The sequence below is a fragment of the Agelaius phoeniceus genome, chromosome 7 (genome assembly GCF_051311805.1).
Source record: "Agelaius phoeniceus isolate bAgePho1 chromosome 7, bAgePho1.hap1, whole genome shotgun sequence".
Lineage (NCBI taxonomy): Eukaryota > Metazoa > Chordata > Aves > Passeriformes > Icteridae > Agelaius > Agelaius phoeniceus.
Window position 1 is genome coordinate 16,072,013 of NC_135271.1, and position 25,823 is coordinate 16,097,835.

Consider the following 25,823-nt stretch of genomic DNA (forward strand, 5'->3'; position numbering starts at 1 on the left):
AAAGCTGGAGGCTGAGCTAAATCCTGTGGGACCGACTGCTTAAGTCCCTTCAGGACCCAATCAGGGCGTCCCCTCAGGGCGGCCCCTCCGGCAAACACACACCGTCCTTCCTCACGTGGAAGGAAAAACAGCAGAAAGTGACGAGGGAAACCGCTTCAAACTCCTAAATGAGGACTAATTTCTTCTGCAGATGGAACATTTTTATAGCTGGAGGCTGAGCTAAGTCCTGTGGGACGGATTGCTTAAGTCCCTTCAGAACCCAAACTCTCCCGTGATTCTATATTCACGGTTAAAAGCAGGCGTTTTCCCAGGAAAAAGTTTGGGATAGCAGCATATATTTGTGGAGAACACACGTCACGGCTCCTAGGAGTTTGAAATAAAGTTGCAGGATTCGACAGAAAAATTTCTGTTGCTTTTTCTTATTTTAATGTAAGCTTAGAGGTACCAGTCCTAAATTTCTATTGAGTTAAGGGGCTTTACATGGAACAGGAACTCAGAATCAGTGCTTGAATTAATGTAAAGTAACGGAAATAAGTGCCTAAAGTGTGTGGGGAGAAAAGAGTAATTGCAAAAAATTGCTAGTTGTTGGGTTGAAAGGAGAGGCACCCGTTTTCCTCGCAGGGTTAAAAAAAAAGCCAAAAAAAAACCAAAAAAAAAAACCCAACCAAAATATAAACAAACAAAAAAGGTAAGCATTGACACATTGACATACAGCCTGAAGATCAGAGCAGATGTAAGTGGAGGAAACCGAATTATATAATTCAGTTAAAATTTTATCCTGAAGAGATACAATCCTGCAAGAGGACCTGCTGCCTGTGAAACTATTGTTTTGGCACTATGCAGAGATTGTCACACAGGATTGCCATTCCTCTCCCATGGCAGACACATTCTTGAGAAATGACAAGTACTTTGGCACTGTCAAAGTCTCCAAATTGTAATAAAACAACAGTGTTTTGGCACAAGATTGTCACAACACTGCAAAGATGACAAGAACTGTTGTATTCCCTCAAATTCTCTCAAACACAGTTGTGTCAGAACTTGAACTCAGCTGGTTTCAAGGTAGAGGGCAAATGCTGATATACCTTTCTTGATCTTTGATGGTTGGGATTTTCCACCCCTTCATATTAAACTCATGTGACCAGAACAATGTTCTTTCATCATATCCAACCCACCAGAGGCATCCTGAACTCCAGCAGAGCATCTCAAAAAAAGAATAAGCAGAAGTGGCATCACGAAGCACAACATTCATCAGTCAGTACTCCTAAACTACAGATTTAAAAGGTGATGACACTGCAAAAGTTGAACTGGCTACAACTGAAGGCATCATTCTCTTAGGGATGTTTCCCATTCCACCACAAATCACAAAGTGTAAGTTTATGTCACACAGGCTAGCACAGCTGTTTAATTTAAGTTGATGCCACTCAAGTCTCTCATCAAGGTTTGCTGTTAGCCTTCACACAAAGAGTTGAACAAACAAAATGCCAAGCAATACCCTTCTCTGAGTTCTCTCTCTCTGCAGGTTTAATTTCTCCCTACAAATTATTCATAGGACATGTCTGTCTCACTAAAACATGGAAATGTGTGGTATCCACAAGTGAAGAGTGATGCAAGCTTAAAAAGGGCTTAGAAAGGTTCTTCAGGGAAGATTATGAAAACAATTAATAGTGGCTGACAAAGGGATCTCAGTCTTCTTGGTTTATTTAAGGCATCGTTAAAAATCAGTGTCAATGGGTAATGGATTTGGTAAGAAAGGCTATGCAAAGATAGAACCATATCAAGAGGGTAGATCTAGGTTAGATATTAGGAATAAATTGTTCCCTGTGAGGGGGTGAGGCCCTGGCACAGGGAGCCCAGAGAAGCTGTGGCTGCCCCATCCCTGGAAGTGTCCAAGGCCAGGCTGGACAGGGCTTGGACCAACATGAGATAGTGAAAGGCATCCCTGCCCTGGGAAGGGGTGGGATTGGATGAGTTTTAAGGTCTCTTCCAACCTAAACCATTTTGGGATTCGATAATACCCATTAATACAGAGAATTTGCTAAAAATAAGTCATAACTAAAAGCAAAGAGTAAATTTTTTAGCAAATCTACCAGATTTTCAAGTATCCAGAAGGATTTTAAGAACCACAGGGTTCTTTTTTAAAAGTTATATTCTCTATTCAGACCCCAGCTAATTCAGGACATCCTATGGCTCCCATTTTCAGAAGTCAGATCTATAGTCAGGGCGCTTGCTATGAAAAAAACTTGAAGCGAAAAAATAACCAATTCCATCATACATGGACGTTTGCCAGTACTGTAAAGGACCCATAGAGTTTATTTGATTACTTTTAAATAAAAGTCAGTTGGTCAAAGATTGTTATTTCCCAAAGATTTAAAGCTTTATTTGGAAACAATTTTTGTTTGGCAACTTCCAAACTCTTTATGTCACCCCACTGTGACTGTATAAATGGCCTCATCGTACTGACATTTTCCTTCAAAAGGCATAACAAGCCAACTAGTTTCTCTCTACCTCGTTCAGAGCCACCTGCCATAAATACTTTGTATTTGATTATTGCTAAGCTGAATTCCAAGCACCCAATTCACCCCAGTTTATAGCTTCATAACAGTCTGGGTTATAAATGATTATCATCTCCCAAATGGCAGCAACCAGTGCTGTTACTGTATCCCATAACTTCTCGTGAGAAAGACATGGAAGCAGCATCTGAGCATTTCATTAGGCAGGCTGTTTGCTTTTCTCACAGAGTGAAGCGTGTATCTCCACCAGATCTGCCTGACAGATCAGCCAGACAAGATAGAGGATTTAAAGGAGATCATTTATGAGAACTGGACAAACTGGAATGCTCCAGAAGCATTGCCTGTGCTCCCAATCCTTAAGGGCCAGGTACTCTTACCTTTCTACCACACCTGAAAGACTGAGAGACTCTGCTTGCATTCAGAGCAAAATATCCCCTCCTGCTGAATTCAACAATCAAACTGGCTACAATTTTGACAAATTCTGTTTAAAAACCAGAACAACCACGTGAGCTCCTTTCAGTGACTTTCCCTCCCCTGCAGGAACACATCCAAAAGTTTCAGTATATGCACTTCATCACAGCAGACAAGCAGCCAACAAAGAATTATCTGCCCCACTGACTTTCACACACCCATTTCTAATTGTTCTTCAGCGCAGCTTTCGGGGAGAAAGGATGAGGCAATGTCAGCAATTCAGCTTTCCGAACGAGCACAAAGCGTGGCTCTAACAGCACCATCACGATGACAGTCAAGGGGCCATTGTCCACACGGTCATGGTGGAGCACGGGACCACAGCTGGGAGCCAGAATGAGTTGGCAAACATCTTGTTCCAACTTCTGCTGTGCCATCTGGCTTCCAGAGAGGTGACTGACGTTAAATGTATTTTCTCTGTATTGCCATCTGGCAGCTGCTTGTACAACAACAGAGTAACATGCAGAATTTGGCTAAGGCTTATCCCAAGAACCACATCAAGGATACTTGTAACACAGACTCTGAAATGGAAAAAAGCTTACAAGGAAAGTTTTGTCAGCTGCGGGCATTACAGGCACAGAGTATTGCAGGTAGGTAAGAGGCAGTGGGAAATTATACATCCCTATGTTTTGTGTGTGTTTATTTTACAGAGTTCCCATCAAAGTTTCTACAGGCAAGGAAGGGACACGCAGGTTTCCAAAGGACACAAATACTGTATCCAGTGAAATGTCTGTTCTTAAGAAGCATCAGCACATCGGCAGTGCTGTGGAAGCACGATCATTTTCCCAACTTTAGAAAAGCAGGGCTTTCTTTTCCTGCTGTAATGTTGAATGCCAAAGGTACTTCCGATAAAGGAAGGAGATGGAAGGAATTGATTAGTACAAACAGTCTCAAAAAGAGAGAAACTGCTACTTTAACAGAAATTTCATCTAAAAATGTCAGGATTGCCAAAAGCAGTGTAACTACAGTGTAATAATCCCTGTAATGCCAGGTCATTTTTATAAAGGTCACATTTGCAAAGCCATAGTAACCTTGCTGAGCTTTAAATGTAACAGAATAGGGTGCTTCCAAAAAACAGAGTAGGATTTCTAATAAATATGATCCCATGACAGCTTAAATCAATCAACTTTGTACTCTACCTCCTGCTGGGCACTCCTGCTTTTTTCCTTGCTCCTGTGTTGGTGCTCATATGATTCACAAATAATTTAAACCTAAAAAACCTAATCCAGATGATTTCTTTTGTGAAAGGAGGTGAGGGTGGGGGTGTTAGTTTTCTTCTTTTTTTTTTCTGTTTGGTTACTTTTTTTTTAATGAGGAAAAGTAACACTTAAATGCTAGAGGTTTGGCATTCAGAGTTATGTTGAAATGACTCAATGTATTTTATCTCTACTCTGTAAGAAGAACATTAAATAAGGCTCTGCTTCATTTCCAGGTATTTCTATAAATTAGATGTAGGATACACTAAATCTCTTTAAAAAGGGTTTGAGTGAAGATGATATGAAAACAAAAATGTCTGTTTTCCAACACATTAGCAGTTCTGCTGATGGTCATTCTCCTAAACATTTAATTGAAGCACAATGAGAATTAGGTGGAATACTAGTTACACTACTTAATCACCAAATACAAAACATTGCTTTCTTTAGTAAATTTCTAAAATTCAGCCTGATTTCTGCCTTCACTGTTGCAGAGCTCTTTCACGGGAAAGAAAGATACAATAACCTGCTTCAAACCCAACAATATAAGTGAAAACAGAAGTATGAAGAGTTTTGACTGCACTTAGAGAAAAATTTGGGAGCCAACAGCCAAGCATTTTGTCAATAATACAGCAAAGACCTCAGCCCAGCATGAACCCAGGGCATGGCTCTGTGGAGTGCAGGTGTCCCACTGCAGACCTGGAATGGTAATGTATGCAGGCCTGAAATTTCAGTCCAGTCTGTACACTGCAATGTATAATAGAAGAGTCATTCCATCCACACTGGAGCTGCTCTTGGCAAGAACTGCAGCCTCCACACCTCTGGCTGGTGCTACCTTGAAGTTCAGCAGGAGCATTAGGTTGGCTCTGCCTGTTCTAAATTTGGGAGCATTTCTGCATCACAGAGAGAATAAATAGTGCTAAAAGATAACAGAGGTGCCACATAGTAACTTTTTATTTTACAAGTGGGTGGAGTGAGCAGTGTTCTCTGTAAATTCCAGCTTCATGAACTCAAGTATTTATGCAGCTTATAGGGACTAATGATCATTGGTTCCTGATAATTAGAGGCTTTCCACTTCATATGTTCTTCTCCCCTTTGAAATTAAGTTTAGTTAAAATGCTCTTCAAGGCACCTGTGACCACAAAGCAGCTAATACACTCCTACTAAAAGCTAAAAAAAAAAAATAACAACATGTGGCTGTAGTAAAAAGGAAAACCACCAGCCTTGGTACAAAAGACCAGAAAAACAAAGTGCTGTATTTTTTCCTAGTCTGTACTTAGCAAGAGAGGCAAGAATTGAGGCACCACCACATCAGAAAACATGAGCTAAAGGACAAGCAACACAAAAGCTTGCAGAATCTGTTCCTTTTTCTTATTTTACCATGCTTCCATGGGCTTCACTGCTTGTTACCCAGGTGATGCATCTTCCCATTGGAAGTCTCAAGTCTCATGCCTGAATCATTTTAGGTGGTTTCCTGCTGTTTTGGTTTGGTTTTTTTTGCTTTTTGGAGGTCATGTATGTACATGCTCGCATTAAAACCAGACATGACAAAGTTTTCTCTGTCAAAATCAGATTTAAAAATTTACGTAAAGGAACACATCTACCAAAACCATAAATTATTCAAAATGATTGGGTGCTTCAACAACAGTTTCTCCCTTCACCCAATCCTGTCTTTTATCTTTATTAAGATAGAGTGCAGTCTCCTTCACTTTCTTCCTTCTTGTTGCCCCAAAAACACTTGCCTGCTCTTTGATGCTTTCCTTGCTTGGGCTCACTCCTCCCTTTTTTTTTGCTGTAGCTTTCCCTATTCTGACCAACCATTTACATTTCTGTTTTTAGCACCTTTCATCATCCTCTGCTATTTCTTCAACCTGTGTTTTCAGATATAGACCTAGAATAAATGGTTTATTCTTGTTCTAAAAGAAACCAGGAAATTATACCCAAAAAATGGTCCAAGAGGTCACAGAATTTGATGCAAAATGGGCAAAGAGTAGCAGGGGATTTGTAGCCAAAAGCAACATTTCCTAGCAGAGCTTTTAGCCAAGCATTTCCTAACCTGCTTAAAGCTTGTTGCCTTGATGGTGACCAAGCATGGAATTTTAAGTTCCTCAAGCATTTTCTTTGGTTTTTTTGCAGTGTCATTTTTTCCACATACAGAATATGAAAATATAAATAATTTCAAAATGTCCACCTCTAATCTGTCTTAGCTGAGCTGAGGGTGGCAGTGCATACTGGTTTCTCTAGATTAACACATAATGAGGACTGCACTGGCTTTATGTTCATCCCTTTGCTTTATTAGTATTAACAGAAATATAGAACTCTGGGCAACAATTCTATAAAAATGCACCATTTGGAAAAGTTTTTTTAGAAAAAACCAAAACTCTTCTGTGTCCAATACTGATTGTCATTTCTGATGTGAATGAAGCATTTCATGGCTTTCATTTTCACATGCCTCTGATGAAAATAGTAGTACAATATTGGCACCCTGTACCTAAATGTCAAAGCATTGCTTTGTGGGGCTTTTAATATTTTGTTTAAATATTGAAGTGCCACAAAATTGAAACCTGGAAATGCTATGTTTAAGTTCTTTCCTTTTACTTTCACACTACTTATAGCACAGCCATAACTTTTGCTGTCAAGCCATTTGCTTATTTTTGTATAGAACAGAGTGAGCAAATGTTGGTAATTCAGCTTCTCAAACTAGACCTAAATCTTGGGCACTCAATATTGCATTTAAAGATGCCCAAAGGGGTTTGAAATGGACTAGCTCACACACTGGCAGCTTACCTTAATATAAATTCTTCTCATAATTATACTTCAGATATGTTCCCAGTAACTTAGAGCCAAATATTTAACATAAAGTGAAAATCTAAAGAGGCCCTACAGGGACACAGGAACCTGAACCCAAGAGGCCTTCACTGACCCCAAATCCTTAAAATTGGCTCTGCCAACTTGTCCCCTTTCTGGAAATGGCAGCTGCAGTGCCTGTGTCCAAGAGAGACTTGCTGCATCTGGGCCCCCAGTGATGTCCAGTCCACCTCCTGGATCCCAGCCCCCAAGCAGAATGTCCTTTCAAATAAACTCTTTCCAGTGCTGCTTTGACCAGAGAAAGCATCTCCTTGCTCTGTGTTGATTTCCATCCTCCCCTCCCGAGGCTGTGAGCTGTCCAAAACAGTCGTTTACAAGGCAGTCTGATGGCTGCTGGTTCCTCTCCACTGGCCAGGCACAGAGAGAAATGTAGCTTTACTTTTAACAGCAGCTTACTCCACTGGAAGTTGGATATGAGGATGAAGATGGAAGGTGATATAGCTATTTAAGGAATACAAAAATTATCTGTTTAAATTAACTCCACTTTAAAACAAACGCCTCCCTGTAAACGCGTTTCTGACCCTTCAAAATACACAGCTGAGTTCAGAGGAGAAAAGTCAGAATTTCCTCACATAAATTCACCTTTAAACTTCTGAACACATATTCAAACTTTACTGGGACATAATGTGAGTATCTTGACAGGCCAGCATGACCATCTTTTGCTTCACACAACAACCTCAGCTCACCTTGCTGGGCTTTGTAGGGTTGATGACTCTAGAAATGGTTCTGTTCAATGCCAGCTAGGTAAGGTGTGGTTCTCTAGGTGTTGCCCTTCCCCAATTCAAACCCCACATCAAAGTGTGCTTCCTTATACTCCATTCTTTTGGCAGTGAGAAATCTAAAACAAAGCCAGCAAAGAAAAGCAAAGTATGTGGAGTAACCCATCCATATCATCCATATTCCTTTTGACATTTCCATCAGAGATGTGCAATTTTCACTTCACATCTTTCACCAAGTTTTTTTAAAGCACAGCCAACATTAAACCTTTACAAGCTAGGGACTACAAATCAGTTATGTCTGAACATATGACAAGCGGCTACAGTTGCAATTCCCACCCTTGCAGAAGGCAAGATCTGTTGCTTGAAAAACCCAAAACAAACAGCAACAAGAAAAAAATCCCAGTAACAAAAAACCAAGACAACCTTGTGGACAAAAGCATCTTTACACATGAAGCTGGGGTTCTGAGTGAGCCAGAATTTTTGAAGGAGTACCTATGTGTCCAGACCCCAATTCCTGCTCCCTCTCTCCTGTCCAGGAGGGAGCATGCCTGTATGGCACAATGCAAAGTACCTATGTGTCTTCAGCTGTCCTGGGAGACTTCACACAAGGTCAAACCCTTGGTGGGCCATCAGCTGGAGCACTTCTGAGCCTGGACAGCCTTTCTTTTGCACTTCAGCTGGCAAGGCAAAGCATCTTGCCAAGTCTTCACCCTCCTTAGCCCATGCCGGGTGATTTCACAGTGAGCCAGCAATTAGTCAGACGGGCATGTTGTCAGGTCATGTGTCAGATACATTTATCTCATTTACAAGCAGAAGATTCTCCAATGAATAATTCAGAAAGAAATAATCACCTTCATGGTCCATTTTCCCAACCCCAGGCTCTGTCTCTAACAAGCACCCACTGAACCTAGTGAGACATGTTGCCTACAGAAGGAGCAATTTAAAAATCAGTGTGTGCACACGCAGACATCCCCCCCCATGATTTTACTTACTGCTAAAGGCAAACAGCAATCTGTTGGCCCAACCCTCAGTCAAATCATGTGAGGCTTTCCTATCAACTGAAAATGGAGCTGGACTGAATTTAATAATCTGAACCCATAAAGTTCATCATTCACAGGCTCTCATCATCACACGTAAAATGATCTGCCTTTTGGAAGCTACTTGTTATTTTCTACTCACTAGCCTCTGGGAACATGGGTTTCCACAAAGCATATAAAAATATCAATAGCTACACTTAAGATACTGCCCAGCAAATCTAGGGCTAAAGGAGGTAAAGTTGCATCAGAAATGTTCCCTTGAGCTTTCCTTTTTTAAATTATAATTGCCATACTTTGTAAATCCATGCCCAAGTCTGTTTTCTCTTCATTGGTGCACGAACCTCAATTGTCAAACTATTAAGATGGTGCAGAGAACCTATTTTTTCATCTGTATACTACCTCATGGATTACCTTACTTTGTGCAAACATAGCAGCAGAAATTTTGGTAATTAGATTACGTGGGATAATTTGTGCTAAATAGCAACTCTGATGAAAGTGTTAAAACATAACCCATTCCCCCAGCCTGTATTTTCATGCTGAGAATGGCTGGTGAGATCTGTGTAATTGTGACATCCAGCCCAAATCCCAGTATCTGAAGGAATACGTGGAAGAGCAAACACCAGTCCATTTTTCCTAACTATATCAACTAGTCCAATTCAAAAATATTATGATTCCTCCCAAACTATGCTTGAAGATCAGCAATTTTAATCACAGGAGGAATGCAGGAATAACCCCTAAACTTCACACACAAAATTATGTCAGAGACAGAACAGACCTATAGATTCTGCCTTTATGGCAAGAGGCACAACAGAGGATTGGGACTCTAAGCTGGACATTTTCAGACTTGACATCTCACTTGCTTCAATTTCCAGAATCCACCATGAGACTTCCTGAAGGAAATTGGGCTCAGAGCAGGTTGGCACCTGAACTGGACAAAATCTGCTGGCATCTCCAGCTGCATTCCTGCCCATACTCCCGTTCACCTGTGAGATGAAGGTGAGTGCCCTCCAGCCAAGTGGAGCTGTTCCCAGTAAGCCCAACTGAGGAGTTCAGCCTGTATATGAAAATCTTGTGACCATTTAACACCTTGCCTGTCCCATCATTACACAGAACACAATGCTTAATTAGCTCTTGATTATTATTCCCATTACTGTAAATTAATATTAACAAGTAGCAATGATTCTCAGCCTTGATGAAATGGGTCCCCTTTTCTGGGTTTGATAACTGTTCCCAGACACACAGATCAAAAGACACACTGAAAATCCAGAGTGCACTGACACTGGGAGCTAGAAACCAGCTGTGGCTCCAGGTTCATAGGTGGACTTTTCTGAGTGCTTATTCTTGCACATGTATGTAAATGTAGATCTCAGTTCTGCAGTTTTAGTCCACCATGGAGTTACTAAGCACGATGGCATTTCATTGCCAATATAATTTTATAGAGGCACTGGTTGTTAGGATGCATCTTTGTTCACCACAGTTAACCATACTGTCTCAATTCATCATGCACCCACCAGACCATAAATCTGCTAATTAAAGAGAGACACATCTCCAGCTACAGTATTTGGACAGTGCCTTCCTCCCAGGCATGGATTCAGGGATGTTTCTCTCACAGCGCTGTGTCAGCTTGATGCTTTCACTGGTCACAGCTAATTAGGACTGAGTGAGCTGTGCTATTGTAGCTCTAAAATGCTGGTGTTATAAGCAGCTCATACCCAACACAGGAGGCTGAGAGGAGCCTCCTGAAGGCACAGCAGTCTCCATAGCAGCCTCCCTGCTTCCCTGACCATAGTCACCACTTTATACATTTTTTATTATGGTCAGGGACGCTGTTATGGAGACTTCTGTGCCTTGGAGCTGTCCAGGAGCAAAGACAAAGCACAACTTGGAGCAGGCTCAGTTGGTTTCAATTCCAAGACTCATACCCTTCTGCTGCAAAGTGCAATGGATCAGGTATGAAAGTTGTGTAGGACAGGGGGTCTCTATCTGAACCTTACAGAAGGGACCATTTGACCTGGTCACCATTAAGCCACGTGCCATTATCAATGCTGAAAGCCTGCGTGAGCACTGCCAGCTTTGCCCATAAAAGTTCCCTGCTTTTCTGTAATTATATCAGGGATAATAAGAGCCCTTAATGGGGTTATTTATAATCTTTGTCTGATCCATCCTCTTTACTCCTTAGCCATTACCACATAAAGATCCCTACTTCTGCACAGGGAATTAATATTCCAACCATGTCAACAGTGCATTGTCTGATCCTTTCTTAGAGGGAAGTTTCCAGCTCTGTTAAAATCAAGGAAAAGATCCTATGGGTGTCAATGGTCTTTGTTTTAGGACCCCATGAAAACTTTTTCCTCCTGACAAAGCAGAGTAAATTTTCCATAGACCAAGTGTTGCTGAGGCAACCTGTTAATACTGAAAAATCAAACATTTAAAATTCCTTCCCATCTTCTCAGGTGTTGCCACATCTACTTGTCCCCTGTGGCAGTGATAAACCCTGGCACTAAGAGCACATGCATGTTGTCCACAGCCAAAGGAGAGACAGTGATCCTCTTACAAAAGTCAGGTCATTTCAAAACTCCAGGCATCCCAGAATGTCCTCTTAGTGAGCAATTAAAATTATTCTTTTCTAATATTTGAAAACTTTTAAACTAAAAAGCACTTTTAAATTATCAGGTATTTTGGCCTTAAGGGTGAGCACACCCCTTGCATTCATTGTGGTGTTTCCCCAAGGATGTGTGGTGCTACCCAGTTTCTCTCTCAGCTAGCAAGTTCACAAATTGACAAACTATAAGAAGGGCTTTTTTTATAGAATGAAGAATCAATAGCTGTCTACTTGGATAGCCTCAAAAAGTGCTTAACTTTTAATTGAATGCTGGAAAAGAAAATGCAAAGCACAAGAGCTCAAAACAGCATGAAGCCTGCATAATTATCTTTCTCCTTGCAGTTCCTCATGTGGGCTGGAGACTAATTAAACACATGTGCAGGCTACAAAGTGATTTGCAGGGATATATCTTTTGTCAGTTTGCAAGGGGACCTAAGCAGAAGGAAAGTACCAGCAAGGAACAGGAGCCACAGCCAGCTGTCTGATACTGTCATTTTCACTGGTACCTTGGCTTTAACTTCAACCATCTAGAGCAAAGACAAATTAGATTTTGCATCTGCTTTGCAATGAGCCAAAGTTCAAGACAATGGTGAACTCGGGCTTCTAGAGTGGTATAAACACACATACAGGAGTTTTGAAGCACTTGAATGCTGACTTCATGCCCTATACAGTTATATTTTTCATTATAGAGCTACCTAGCCTAACATGAGGCATTACATAACAGAAATAAATTAAAATTAACATTTTTCTTCCTTCTGGTGCAGAAACACAAAACCAAGTAAAGCTTTTAATCTTAAAATCCCTTCTTTACCATATATCATGTTAACAAACATGATAAAACAGCCATTAAAAAACATATCTGTTTTTAAATTTAATACTTTTGTAAAGTATTTCTCCAGCAAACAAGCCCTACCTCCCTCTTCTCCCTCCTTTCCAGAAGAAAAAAAGATTTCAGCCTGTTCACCAGGGCCTTAAATCATGTCTCTTTTCACATCCAAAGTAAAAGCACCTGCCCAGTCTGGCAGGATTGAATTAGAGCCCAGCAACCGTTGCCCTAATAGGAGGAAATATTATTAACTTTAATTCATTCACATCAGCATTGATCAGAAGCAGTTACTGAGTACCAGGAAGATACTGGGATGTCAGTACATGGCACTCAAGGCCAGTGCAATTACCACAGAAATGAAGGATGCTGTGAGCTGTCCAAACAATTGTGTGCAATTATAATGGAAAGTTCTGATCTGTGGATTTCACCCTGCAATGCACTGTATGAAGGCTCTCACATCCAAAGGCTTCTGTGAGTCTGCAGTCCCCAAAAAATTGTCAGCTACTCCATAAACTGTACCTTTTTTTAAAAAGTACATTTTAAGGTGATGATGAAAATCTTCAAGTGATATTTCCCACCAGTGAAGCACTGCTCATAGCATGGTGCTGCTCCAGGGTGTGCAAATTAAAATGAAACTCTCAGATGTGGCGGAGTGTGGCTCTGGCAGAGTAGTTCAATGCCACTCTAGAATCCCAAGAGCTCTGGTGGAGCAAGACTGGAAGACTTTGGATGTGTTGTCAATCTCTCAAAAAGCCATTAAACTTTTAGATACCCAAAATCCAGAAATCCCCAAACCCAAGGGGTGCCTTCCTGAAAACATTTGCTGTGAGAGGGGCTGTGGTAGAAGTTGGGATGGGTGAAATCTTCTAAGATAAATGATCCTCTCTCATCTTCACCAACATTTGCACTCCATTTTAAAGCCTCCAATGTGAATAAATGCACCACTGAATCTTCTCCATTTCACAACTCTTCTTCTGCCCAGCATTCCCATTCTCTCTCCATGCCTGGGGAAGCCCAGGAGGGGTTGTGGGGACACAGCATAGGTGGATGACTGCTGTCTTTTGGTCTCACTCAAATGTTCTCTGGATGAAGCTCCTTTCATCACCATTATTGCCCCACACTCCAGCAGGAACTTTCAGTTGCCAAACTCCCTCTCTCCCTTTTCCAAACCACTGAAAGCGGGAGGGGACAGCGGTGACAACAGGGCTGGCTGCTCACATGTGTCCCCACCTTGGCAAGCACCACGCTCAGGTTCAGCCCAGTGAATACCAGCTGAATCCGTGTGAGCTGCCTGGGGCTACTTCAGGCCCTCAGCTATCCCAGAGCTGTCCGGGAGTAGCTCTGATTTCAGGTGTCCCCCGCTTGCCCAGCCCGTATAGCTCGGCTCCCATGGGATGCACAGCTCCTGGCCGCCTCCAGTCCCCATAGCGCGGCCAATGCTGCCACCCTAATGCGAAGCAAAGAATTTTCTGCACCCGGCAGGAGGAGAGAGCCTCTGTCACTGTCCCTGCACTGAGTGCCCTCAGGGAACCAAGCTGAGGGCGCGGCTGGAGGGGATTTTGTCCGCTCGTTTGCAGAGATTTAAGAATAGGCATCAGCAGCCTCTTGCAAGGCAGGGGAGTTTCTAGGAAAGGTATGCCAGGCTGGGGAAAGGGATGAAAAGTGTTAGAAGTACGGCCCTGGCTGATGGGGAGCAGGGAGAAGAGAGGCCACTCACCCTTCACAGCCCCTGAGCAGTCAAACAAAGAATTATTAGCTTCTTATATTCTCTTTCTCACAGTCATATGGTGTTGAGCTCTTTAGCTTGTCAGAGTGACCTCGAGAAAAGTTGGGAAGTTTCTTTTCCCAGTCTGGCACTTGAAGAAGGAGCCAGGGTTCTTCAGTTCTCACTCTCAAGGTTGTTTATTGTATCTTATCTATAAAATTCTTTCTCCTGCCCTGCCGAGGTGAGGTCCGTCCAGCAGGGCAGTTCCAGGCACTCTGCCTGCCCCCAGGGTGTTGTTATGTCTTTTTACTAAGAACTACATCTACAATGTTTACAATTACTTCCCAATACCTATCACCTATGTTAGACAGAGAGCTTCTACTCTAAACCAATATAAAAGTGCCAACATCTCAGCAGAAGATGGAGGCCAAGAAAAAGAAGGAGAACGGCTGGACAAGCTCAGATCCTTCCATCTTGCCCCCCTGAATCCCTGTTCTAAAAACCCCAAAACCTACTTTTTCACCTTGTGATAAATTTACTATCATTCTACTTAATTTGTCATGGCTTAAAGATCTTCATCTAAGGCTGGTAACTTGCTCCACGGGTCATAATGAAAACCACAGGCATTTTGGGCTCTGTGCCAGGGTCTCTGAGACCCCTGGCAGGGGTCTTTGCTACTCAGGACAGCCAGAGGGATATTCTGGGTCCTGACAATATGATGTGAAAAATCGTTGAAGAGAAACCTTCAAAGCATATCTGGCAGAGCATTAAACTGATGAGAAAAGACCACTGTCACTGTTATCCATCCTAAATCATTAGGTAACATGATTTAAAAAAAAAACAAACAACAACCTAGAAATATGCAGAATAGCTAAAACAATTGCTGATGCCTATTAGTTGAATATTTTGTCTCTGTGAACGTCTCGGTAGCTGGTGCCCGGAGCAGCGGGGAGGCACAAGGCAATGCTGACATCTACCGTCGGCAGCCCCGAACCGCCCGCACCTCCCAGCGCCCGGGAATCCCGGCTCCAGCTGGGGCCGGGCACACGCATCAATAAACCGAGGAAATATAACCCCGGCCATGATGTTACAGCCCCAGAGAACGAGTGAGCCGAAGCGCAAATATTTATGGAAGGGTCTATTGCACTGCTCTCAATTTTGTTGCTGGGCTAAGGCACCTTCAAAGTACATATTCTCAGAGCAGGTAAACATTTGCTTTCTTTAGGACACCCACAGGACTTTGGTTCATTAATTTCTTCCCCCTTCTGGATTTATTTTCTCTATTAAATTTTACACTGTTCCTTTCATCCAATTAGTACTAAAATCTTCCCCCTTTTTTTATCATATAGAAAACAGGTTTTATTCCCTGCAGCAAGAAAGCATAAACTGCCAAAAAAAAAAAAAAGCCCCGAAGATTACAAATGAAACTTATAAAGGTGTTTGTACTTGTGCTACAGTGTTTGAACGCTGTGTCTGTAATAACAGCAAGTGACATCCAGGAATGCCTTGTATTGCACCTTACAGGAGCCACCAATGGGGGGAGGAATAAACCTTGGAGCTGCAAACCAACTGCAATACTGAGAGGCACTGGGAGTTATTAGAAGCAGAGAAATTGTGTATGGCTGTGCATCTGTTAGGGAGAATAAGCAGCACCCACCCCTTCCATGCACAGCAAAGCAGGCAAAGTGGCTTTCAGGTGTGTGTGAGAAAAGGTTGTAAAAGTTTATTGCAAGATGAGCAATACTGCAAGATGAGCTATTCCTGCTTAGTGGAAGAGTCTAATTAGAAGCAATTAATTTACTTACAAAGTGGTATTACAACCATTCCTGCTGGCATCTCCCTGGCTCACTGCGCACAACAAGCAGCTATTGTTGCAAAGTAGGACAGACATTGGAAAAGATCCTGCTATTTCTGACATATCTCATCAAAAGTCACTTGAAAATAAAAGAGGCTTTGGGCTTGTCTTTCCTCTCCCATCCTTATCTATATTCTGTGCTGGTATGCACGAGGCCCAGCTGGGGAGCACTGGCACAAAACTCTGTAAGATCAACACCCCACAAGCATTTTAACCCAAATCCAAGGTGTATTTGGACAGGGGTGGTGGCCTTGCTGTGACTGGGGAGGAGAGCAGAAGCTGGGCTAGTCAGAATTTTTCTGATGGAAGAGTTCATCAAGAAAAACACCTCAGGCTGATAAAGGTGATGGGGCTCTCCAGTGCTGTTGTTCTATTTCTAGAGACCCATACTGTTGTTATCATCAGATTTCTAAAGTCCATACCTCCTTGATGTGTTCTCACAGCCGCAGATCTTCCCAACACAGACTCCTTCTTCTGCATGTTGCTCTCCCTCAGTTCAGGGCTCCTCCAAGGTTCTCCCCAACTGACTAACCCACTCCCTTTTATCCCAGTTATCTTCATTGGTCACAGCTGCAGCCCAGTTAAGGACATCACAGCTGCAGCCCATCAAGGACAACCAGGACCTCCTGGGGCAAAGCCTATATACAGATATTCAAATACAATACATGCATTTTGCTAGGACTCAAAGGCCACCTCTACTATACTCCAGTATGCTGGAAAGCTTGAGCTAATCCCCTTCTGTTGCTCAATTTGGGCTCAAATCTCTTTCCTGCTTCTTCTTGTTTTGGTTAATTTAGAGGAGGAGCAGGGAGCATTTTCTCCCTGCTTTAACAATGTTGTGTTCCCTCGAATAAGAAAGGGGGCAACCTTGGGAAAAAGCTCCCCTTTTTCAAGCTAGAAAAGTGGTATCTAGCCAGACTCTTCTCCTTCCTCGTGTTTATATTCTAACACCATCTGCCTCTCGCAATGTGTTTACTGTACACACGTACCATAAAGAGTTGTTTGTTTGTTGGATGAGCGGGGTCACGGTGCTCTCAGTATCCCAGCTGTATCCTCCTGGTTGGTTCTGACTGTCTCCTTGCAGGAGCTCACAGGTTCCCTCTGCACAGGAGGTAAAATGGCCTCTGTGTTGATGCTTGTTTTTATTAAGAGAACATTTGTAGAGCCGCAGTAGGGTGGAGAGCTTTGTTTTGTGGGTACTGAGCATAAATAATTTCCATGTGGGTGGGAAGGAGGAGGAGGAAGGACTGCATGACACAGCAAGGTGGGGGACAGGAGTCTGTGGGATCCTGGTGGCCACAGGCCACCCTCTGTCACCCCTCAGCAATGGGGACCTGAGCTGACACCTTGTCATCTTGGCTGGAAGCACTTTGGGGAATAAAATGGGTCTGGATGGTCCCCAGGAAGCTCCAGCCCTTTTCCTGCAGCACAGGAGGTCCCACCTGCAGCCCCTGAGTTGGGGGAGGCTCTGGCCTGTCTGGAAAAGCTGTTTTGAGGGAGATGCTGTGCTTTCTAACACAGTAGCAAAATAAAACATCTCTGTGTCTAAAGGGAAAGAAGAAAGTACTGTTCTTGTGCCGTGGCTCAGATTATTCAGCCCTACCTGCATGCCAGGGCACTTAAACCAGCAGAGCAGACCAGGGCTGGCTGCTCTGGGGCAAGGATTCCCTTGGGGTTTGGGAGGTGCCCACAGCTGGCACCTTCCAGCTTAAGGAGAGTTGAAGGGAGCTATTTTGAAGCAACAATATAATCCCACTCTATTTTTTTTCAGTGTATGAGGTAATGAACATCTTTAGTGCTTAAAGGTGCTGTGAGAAGCTGCAGGGCATGTGTGAATGCCAACATTTTATAGAAGGGGTAGTTTTACTGCCAGCAGACTTTAAAAAAAAAATCCCTGCAGTTTATATTAATAAGAGTGGATGTTATTGCATGTCAGGAGTTATTGTGATTTATAAAGTACTTCTTAGGTGGTGTGTAATGAAAACCCTTGGCTTTCAGTCCCAGTCACTAATGGGAGATGATAGCAGCTTTATCTGCAATAGCCAACTTGACCTGGAACCTTCTGTCACTTTTAATGATGCTTCAGTGCTGCCTTCTGCTTTCACCTGAGTTTGGGGTAGAGTCAACTTTCATGAAGTGAAAAAATAAGAGAATCCTTTTAGGGAAAAAAAAAAAAAACAAACCCAAACCTGTTAAGGGGGAGGACTGCCCTGCTTGGTATTCATGTCCCAAACAGCCCTGCTCTGGAAGTGCAGTGCTGCAGAGTTTGTCCTTTAATAACAAGCTCTGTCTGCTCTTCCCAAGCCTCTCATTCAGGACTATTACTCTTCTCTTGAGAATTTCACATCTTAGAGTTGACAAAAACATAACAGGGGGAAAAGGTGTGGAGATGAGTGTAAGTACATGGATGGGTCCACAGCTAGGAAATTGTTTCTAAGTGTGCTTCTTGAAAAGAACTTTTAAAAACCAAACTGTATTAAGACCCTCACAAACCTATATTCAACACCAAAAGTGTATTGCTGTGAGTGCAGAAGAGACTCTTTCAGAAGGGGATTCCATGCTGTATTATTCCTTGTCCCAAAAGCATGTGTGTGTGTGTGTGTATATAAATTTTCAAAAGCAACAGGCACAGGGCTCCTTTGTTACTTCTCTGTTGAGCTGTCCTTTAAAGGATTAGGTAAGGTGTGGGTACAGGTTGATAACTGGGCATCACCATCCTGCCAGAACACAGCCCAGCACAGAACTTCTGACCTGTGCATCAGCTTTGCAACATGAGCTGTTTATTTAATATAGTCCTATGGCACCCCCTGTCCTGGAGCAAGTGGGAATTCCTGGAAAGGCAAAGAGCTTGGTAAACTCCCTGGGTCAGGAAAGGTGTCTCAGAAATGGCTCCAGCCTGAGCAAAGCCCAGGACACACTCACACTGCTCTGGCTCCATAGGGCAGCAGGAGGAGGTTTCATTAAGAATTTTATTAATCCAAAGTAATTAATGTATCCTGTTGGGCTAAATGCAACAGAGTTGCTGGGAATCTCCCTGCAGAGCTACATTTTTTCTCTCTGCATGCTGCATGTGACTGTAGGGCTGCAGGCACAGCAAAATCCCCACCCTGGCCTCTCCCAAGTCCCCTGGGGCAGCCTGAGACCCAGCTGCTGGAAACACATGCAATAACACTCTTTTCCAGAGGTAAGGAAAGGAGCTTCCCACCTAGGGGGCTGAAAAAAATTCTCACAAATTCCTGGAAATGGGGTCATTTTTGGCAGTGAAGATGGGTGATGTCACTTGGTCTGGGTTGGACATTTTGTCACTGAGCAGGGCTGGCCCCATCCTGCCTCACTGGACACAGAAAAAGCTCCTCTCAGGCTCCTGCAGGATTTTCACACCTGTAAAACCCCCTGAGCTATTTTACTGGCAGCTGGGACATGTGGGAAGGCTGGAAAAACCTGTCTGAATGGAATTGCTACTGGATAAATTGTAATTGTACTTGGCAATCCAGTCTTTTAGGTTGTGCTTTCTTTATTACTAAACACAAGACTAGTTCAAGGCAGAAATATGATGTAAAAGGAAAATAAAAATAAAATACACTTAACTTTGGGTGATGACTGCCATCCTCCTTTGAGATGCAAAGGCACATCAGGAAAATGGCAAGGAATTCTATAGAATCAGCATAGCAGGCACCAGAGCCAAGTACAAGGGAGGGTACAATTGCCTTAGAAAATGGCAAATATTTTACAGAGAGCCTCCCTGTGAAATGCAGGTGGAGAATGACCACAGATGCTTCCAGGAGACTTAATTGTCCTTGCCAGCAAGGCTCATTATCCATACATAAACATATGTGCTGCCTCTCAACAGCAAAATGCAGTTTTTTCAAGAGAGTATTTTAAATCTGAGCTGCTTGAGTGTCAAATTGGTTCAGTCTGGCTTCATTTTAATTACAGCATCCATTGGATCATGCTGGTGGGTGAGGGAAGATATGCTGCTACTTCTGTAGGCAAAGAAAGGTGTGTTTGCAAAATTACTGCCTATAAAACACTGCTCTGTCTTCCAGCATCACCACAAGAGTGAGAATGGAGGTCAGCAATGAGCCTTAGTGCCTGTTCCCCTGGGGTTTACATCTGGGCTTCGGCCAGGGTTACCTTCTTAAGAGAATGCTGCCTTTTGTTGTTGGAAACTATGAAAAGTGAGAGCTGCAGCTTGGGTTTGTTGCCCCACAGCACCTGCAGCCCCTTTTACCAGAGCAGGCACATGGAAAACACAGCCAGGTTAGACCAATAATGGTGTTTAATCCTCATTCTGCATTTCTGTGAGGCACTGGAGAGCAGAGCCCTAGGGAAGCAGGCAATTTCCTGCAGGTATTTAACAAGGTGTGGCAGGAAAATGAGGAGAGGGCAGCACCTCTGCAGGCAGGATTAGCAATGAAGGGGCTTTCTCCCCTCAGGCCCCATTTGTAACCACCTCACTGGTGATGAAGGTGAGGCCCAGGTACTTCAAAGTAAAGTGTAATGTTGGGAGTGGGCTCAGAAAGAGCTGCCTTTGAAGTGTGACTTGAGAATAGTGGGTTGGGCATGGGACGAGAGGGATGTCTTGACAAGTGGAACAATTTGGGTGGAAGGAGGGAGAGGATTTTTTTTTTTCCCTAAGCTATTGTATCAATGCTAACCCAGAGACCAGTTCCCATCTCCTCAGCTTGGCCAGACTTCTCAAATAATAGTTACTTGTGGTAGCAATCAAACTGCTGGATATTCTGGTTGGTGAAGTAGAATTGAAAGGTGCCAGGATGCAGCTGCTGTCAGGATTATAATAGGGTGGTGGTCACTCTCCTGGGAATGAACCAAACCCAGTTCAGCAAGCTGGGCTTGGCTGGGGTACAACACCCTCAGCTTTCAGAGCTCAGCAATCCTGCTCTTCACAGAAAATGAAATAAAACTACTGTGGTTGTTTTTTGTGTACCCCAGCCCTTGGTGAAGGACCCTGGGGGCCCCACCACTGCAGCTCAGCAGCATGAAGGGACACTGCTGACATACCACCTTTTCCCCACAGCCTGAGCACAGTCTGTGAGTTTTATTTACTTTTATTTCCTTGGTCTGAAAAAGTATGAGACGCACATGTGCATGATCTTCTCCCATGAGCAGGATTGCAGACTTTGCAAGCATTATTGTTGGGGTGTCTTCCTTCTTCAAATAGCCAAGTCACTACACTTAAATGTGAGTTTTCAGGGATGCTGAAAGCCTTTTAGAAGTTCATTTGTCCTTGTACTGTAAACTTAGCAGCAAAACCTTTGAGAATGCAGGAATGGAAACTCGATGCCTGCAGCAATTTTCTCTAAGCTCATACCATTTGTGAATAAAGGTTAATAATGTTTGAAACTCTTAAAACTCAGTTCCATTTACCATCCTTAGGCAAAGCAAAACAAACCACTACCAAAAAAAAACCAACCCACCCTGTAAATATTAATTCAGGAAAACAAGTAGCAGGTTTTGTCCCATCCACTATCTAGAACAGCAACCCAAAGTGTACAATCCAGCCCAGGCACTAAAACCATCACCAATAAAGCCAAATGATAACTGACCTAACAGTAATAAGTTAAAAACAAGAAGACCTGACAGTCCATCATCATCTCCAACTCTGTTCTTGTCAGTGTTTAGGGCTCTGATTCTTGCTGGTCCCAGCTAAAGGTGGCTCAGCTTCCACTGCTCTCTACCTCCTTACTGCCATGAGCTTTTACTCACAAGACAGGAGTTTTCCAAGTCCAATGGCACATTTAGAAAACAAGGTGTTTTTCCCAGATGGAGGCTGAAGTCCCTAACACAAGCAGTGATAATACATTGAACCCACTGGGGACAAAACAATCACAAAAACACCCTACATGTTTCTAGCTCAGTCCTCATTAGTAAAACCTCAAAAACAGCACAAACCCACAAAAAGTGTCCTCTACACAAGGCCAGGAATATCTGAGCCCTGCTGGCCAATTCCTGCTCCTATGGAGGAGTGGTGACTGTAGCCTCACAGCACAGCTGTAGCTGAACAGAGTTTGAGGTGGACAAGAGGGGATGTGGAGCTAGAGAAGTACCTGAGGTTGAGGGGTGCTGCCAATGTCTTGCCCTTGTTTGGATTCCAAAACTCCCAGTACACAGGCTTCTGCCCTGTATTCAAAATTTATGAGCCAAATCCTGCAGAAACAAAGACAGTGATTTTAAAGAAAAATCACCCTGAACTGGAACTTCTTATTGATTTGTTTGTTTCCCCTCTGGGTCTTTCAGCCTGCTGAGTGTTGCTGAACCAGGGTTTTCCATAACCATGAGAGGTACACGTTTTCCTCTAAAAAAACCCTCTGAAAGCACTTGGGGTGCTGACAAAATGCCTGGCGTTGGAGAGGCTTTGGGATCTGGCTGCAGCTGAAGGTGGTTGCATTAACAGCTTTCATCAGCTGCAGCCTGGGGTGTGGGGCTTGTTAGGAGTGCAGTGGCTTTGGTATAAAAGTCTGCTGCACCCCACTTTGGTGTGTCCTGAGTGAAAAGTTTGTGTTCTTGGTGGTGGGTGTGTTTGATGTGGTCTGGTGTATTTATCCTTTGGGGGTTTGTTCTCCTGTGCTGGTTTGCAAGCCTGGCCCTGAGTGTAACTGGGGACTGCTCTCCACAGCAGGTGGGGTCTGGCTTTTGTCACCTGAGTCCTAACTTCATCCTCTAGGAGTCCATAGTGTGCAAAGAAGTACAATCATATTCATTTTCTGTGATAGTTTGGCTTTTCCTCCTGCCTTGTTTGTTTCTAAAGAAACAGCACCACAGTTAGGACTCCACAAACTTGCCCCCTGTTCTGCAGCAGAACACTTGCAGAGCCCAATCTCAGAGCAGTCCCAGTCCTGCTAGGAAAGCCTGGCTTGTGTTAATAAGGTCATTGAAGATCCTAAACCTTCCCCAGCCTTCTGCTGGGGTGATTGACCTTCTGAGGAGTTCACTTGGAGCCTCTGAAATGAGTCAAGTCTCCCACTGTGTCCATCAAAGGAAGCAGCTCTCTGTGATGAGGCAGGGCCTATCAGGATGTCAAAAAATAAATTGGACTGCTGGCCAAGCTGTCAGAGCCTGTGTCAGAACTCAGGTGGGTGACAACCAGGCACTGTTATTATTATGGAAATCACCATTTCTGAGATTATATCCTCCTTGCCCTTTTCCCCAGGTGCTGTATCTACTTGGAGCTACTTTCTGCTTAAGCAGGGCTCCATGGGCAGGAAGGGAATTTCTCTGGGTTATGTGAGAGCCAGGACAGAGCTGAGGCTGGACATGGGCTATTCCAGCTGTCCCAGCAGAGCTTGTGTCTAGCTCCCACAACAGGAGCAGCTGTAACAATCATCTACAGCTTCTTTTTTCATCTCTTCTTGGTCACTTTTTGATTTCCCAGGGGACTTAGGTTGCCCAGAGAAGCTGTGGCTGCCCCATCCCTGGAAGTGTCCCAGGCCAGGCTGGGCAGGGCGTGGAGCAGCCTGGGATAGTGGAAGATGTCCCTGCCCATGGCAGGAGGTGGAGCTGGATGAGCTTTAGGGTCCCTCCCAACCCAAACCATTCTGGGATTCTCTGGCATCCCCTGAAAACACCAATTCCCTAGTGGGGCAAGCTGGCTCCAACATTTGTTCCCATCCCTCCAAAGCCATCCTGAGTGCCAGCTGCTTCCCTGCTCTCTTCCCACACACCTTCCTGGGGAGCACAGCCTGCAGCCCCCTCCAGGTGTGCTGCCCAAAAGGCCTTTGCCCGTGTCTTGCATACAAATTGCTGCCATTGAGGTGGGGTTTATTTTCCCCTTACCTGAACTACTGTGAGAATTTCAATTTACTAAGAGAATAGCCTTTAAGGTGTTAGCTTCTGTGTCCAGGGAGATTGTGCTTTTAAGGTTTTCCTGAAAAAAGTGCGGGTGGCAGAAGGGAAGCCCATGCCCCCGAGGCCAGCAGCTGGCACAGCAGCCTCCTGCTTGGCTCCTCTCTGCCATTTTTGGGATACTCAGGTGCTGTTTCAGGGCACACCAACAAATTTTTCACTGCCAGCCAGCCTGCAAGGAAAGGCTGCTCTGCGTGGGTGATTATTTTATTTTCTTGCATTTTTTTTTTTCCTTTCCCAGCCCAGGCAGAGCCTTGGCAGAACTTGTGGCTCTCCTACGTTGCCATCTGACGGCAGCACACGCCTTGTGTGGCGCTTGGCATCAGCAGGGCACCTCGGGCACAGCTTTGGCTGAGGAATGGTGGAGCCTCTGCCCTGCCTTAGGGCTGTAAGAGCCCTGGATTCATCTGTGATATCCCACCTGGGGCTCCTTCCCCCTGGGAATCAGGAGCTCCTCTCTGCAGAGGAGAGAGCAGGAAAAGGAAAACCAAAATTCAGGTTTCTGCAAGATGCACCGTGCATGCACCAGCTTGCTTTCAGTGGCTGCAGGGGGATACCAGCATTGTTTTGCCTCTTTTTTTGAGACCAGGCAGAGCTCACTCCTTTCTTATCATTGCAAATGCATAACATCCAGCTCTTTCCCTCTCCTCTTAAAGAAATTGCTTTGAAAATAATCTACTTTTTTTTTTTTCCCTTTTAACTGAAGGAGGTTCATTTGTCACTCAAACATACTTGTTGGTTAGCTGCATGCATGTGTACTTCTCAATTTGCTTAGAGGGCTGTGATAATCCTTAAATCTGCTTTTAAGCCGGCCTGGTCTCCCCATCCTGTCTGCTGTGGGCAGCTTGTGGCAGCCTGAAGTTTAAATAGCTGGGGGCACCCAGGGATGGGCCATTACCACATTTAAATGTTCCTTCTAAATACTAGGAAAGGCCTCAGCAGGGAGAAAAAAAAATATTTGCATGCTTAATTAACTGACCAAGCTAATTAATACGTGCCCAGCTCCAGGCCTGCAGGGAAGGTACCAGAGTCAATGGATCCAGCTGTTATTTAACAGAGCAAAAGCTTTACTGCCTCAGTGAGGTTAGGCATGCAGTGGGCTAATGCCTCTTATAGCTGAAATATTTGGAAAAAGCCATCCCAACTCTGCTAGAGCATCAGCAATCAGTGGATTTTTTTACTCCTGGCCATAGGAGGCTGCCTGCACTGGGCAGGGCTTGCTCCTGCTTGGCCCCACACGCCTGGGGCAGTGGATGGGGATGCTGAGCTTCTCCAGGTGCCTTTAGGAAAGTGCTGCTGGCTCAGGATCTGCCAAGCCTTCCCTGTGGGTAGACTGGAGGTGAAAAACAAGCAGGTTTGTTCCATGCTGAACATGCCCACGTCTTGTCACACAAATGTGCAGCACGGATGAAAACAAAAAACAAGCTACAGATGGACACTGGCAACCTGTCGCTAAGCACAAGCCTCTAAATTCAAAATAAACATAATGCAGCAGCTCAGTGTGGTCTCAATGGGATCCATGAATTTCCACAGTGGATATTGTAATGTCCTCATCCTTGTTTGCACCTGAGGCTTGATTTCAGATTTCATCAGTGTGTAAAATAAATTCCTGAATGGGTCATAAAGTCTTGGATTGGCTATTGGCTACATAGGGGAGTGTCCAAGTGCCAGTGAGGTGGAAGGCCCTTGGGAATCCCTGGAAGCTTTGCCAGAAGTGGCTCCTGAAGGTTCCCTGATCTGTCCTGGGGCTTGCAGATGCTGCCTGGGTCACTTGAGGGAAGTTTCTTCAATCTCAGTAGACACTTACAACAAAGACATCACAACTTCAAGGGCCTTCAAAAGGATTTTTCCTTTTGAAAGCATTATTCCCATGCCTGTGTCCCTCAGCTGTTCAGCAGTTTTTCCTTAATGCCTCTCCTTGGCCTCTGTTGCTGCAGGAGGCACCTCCTGTCCCCCCAGCAAGCCCAGAGAGGAGGCAGCTCTGCCCAGGAGGTCTGACAGCTGCACACAACAGAAACAGCCAAAGGCAGCCATGCAAATGTTGTTTTCCTTATTTCTGGAGGGCAGGAGCTGCAGCAGCAAAGGCATTTCTCTAGAGCTGCAGCTCCTCTGGGCTGCCTCCCATGCAAAACTTTTTTTCTGGAGGCACTTAAGATTTAATTCCGGATTCCAAGGAT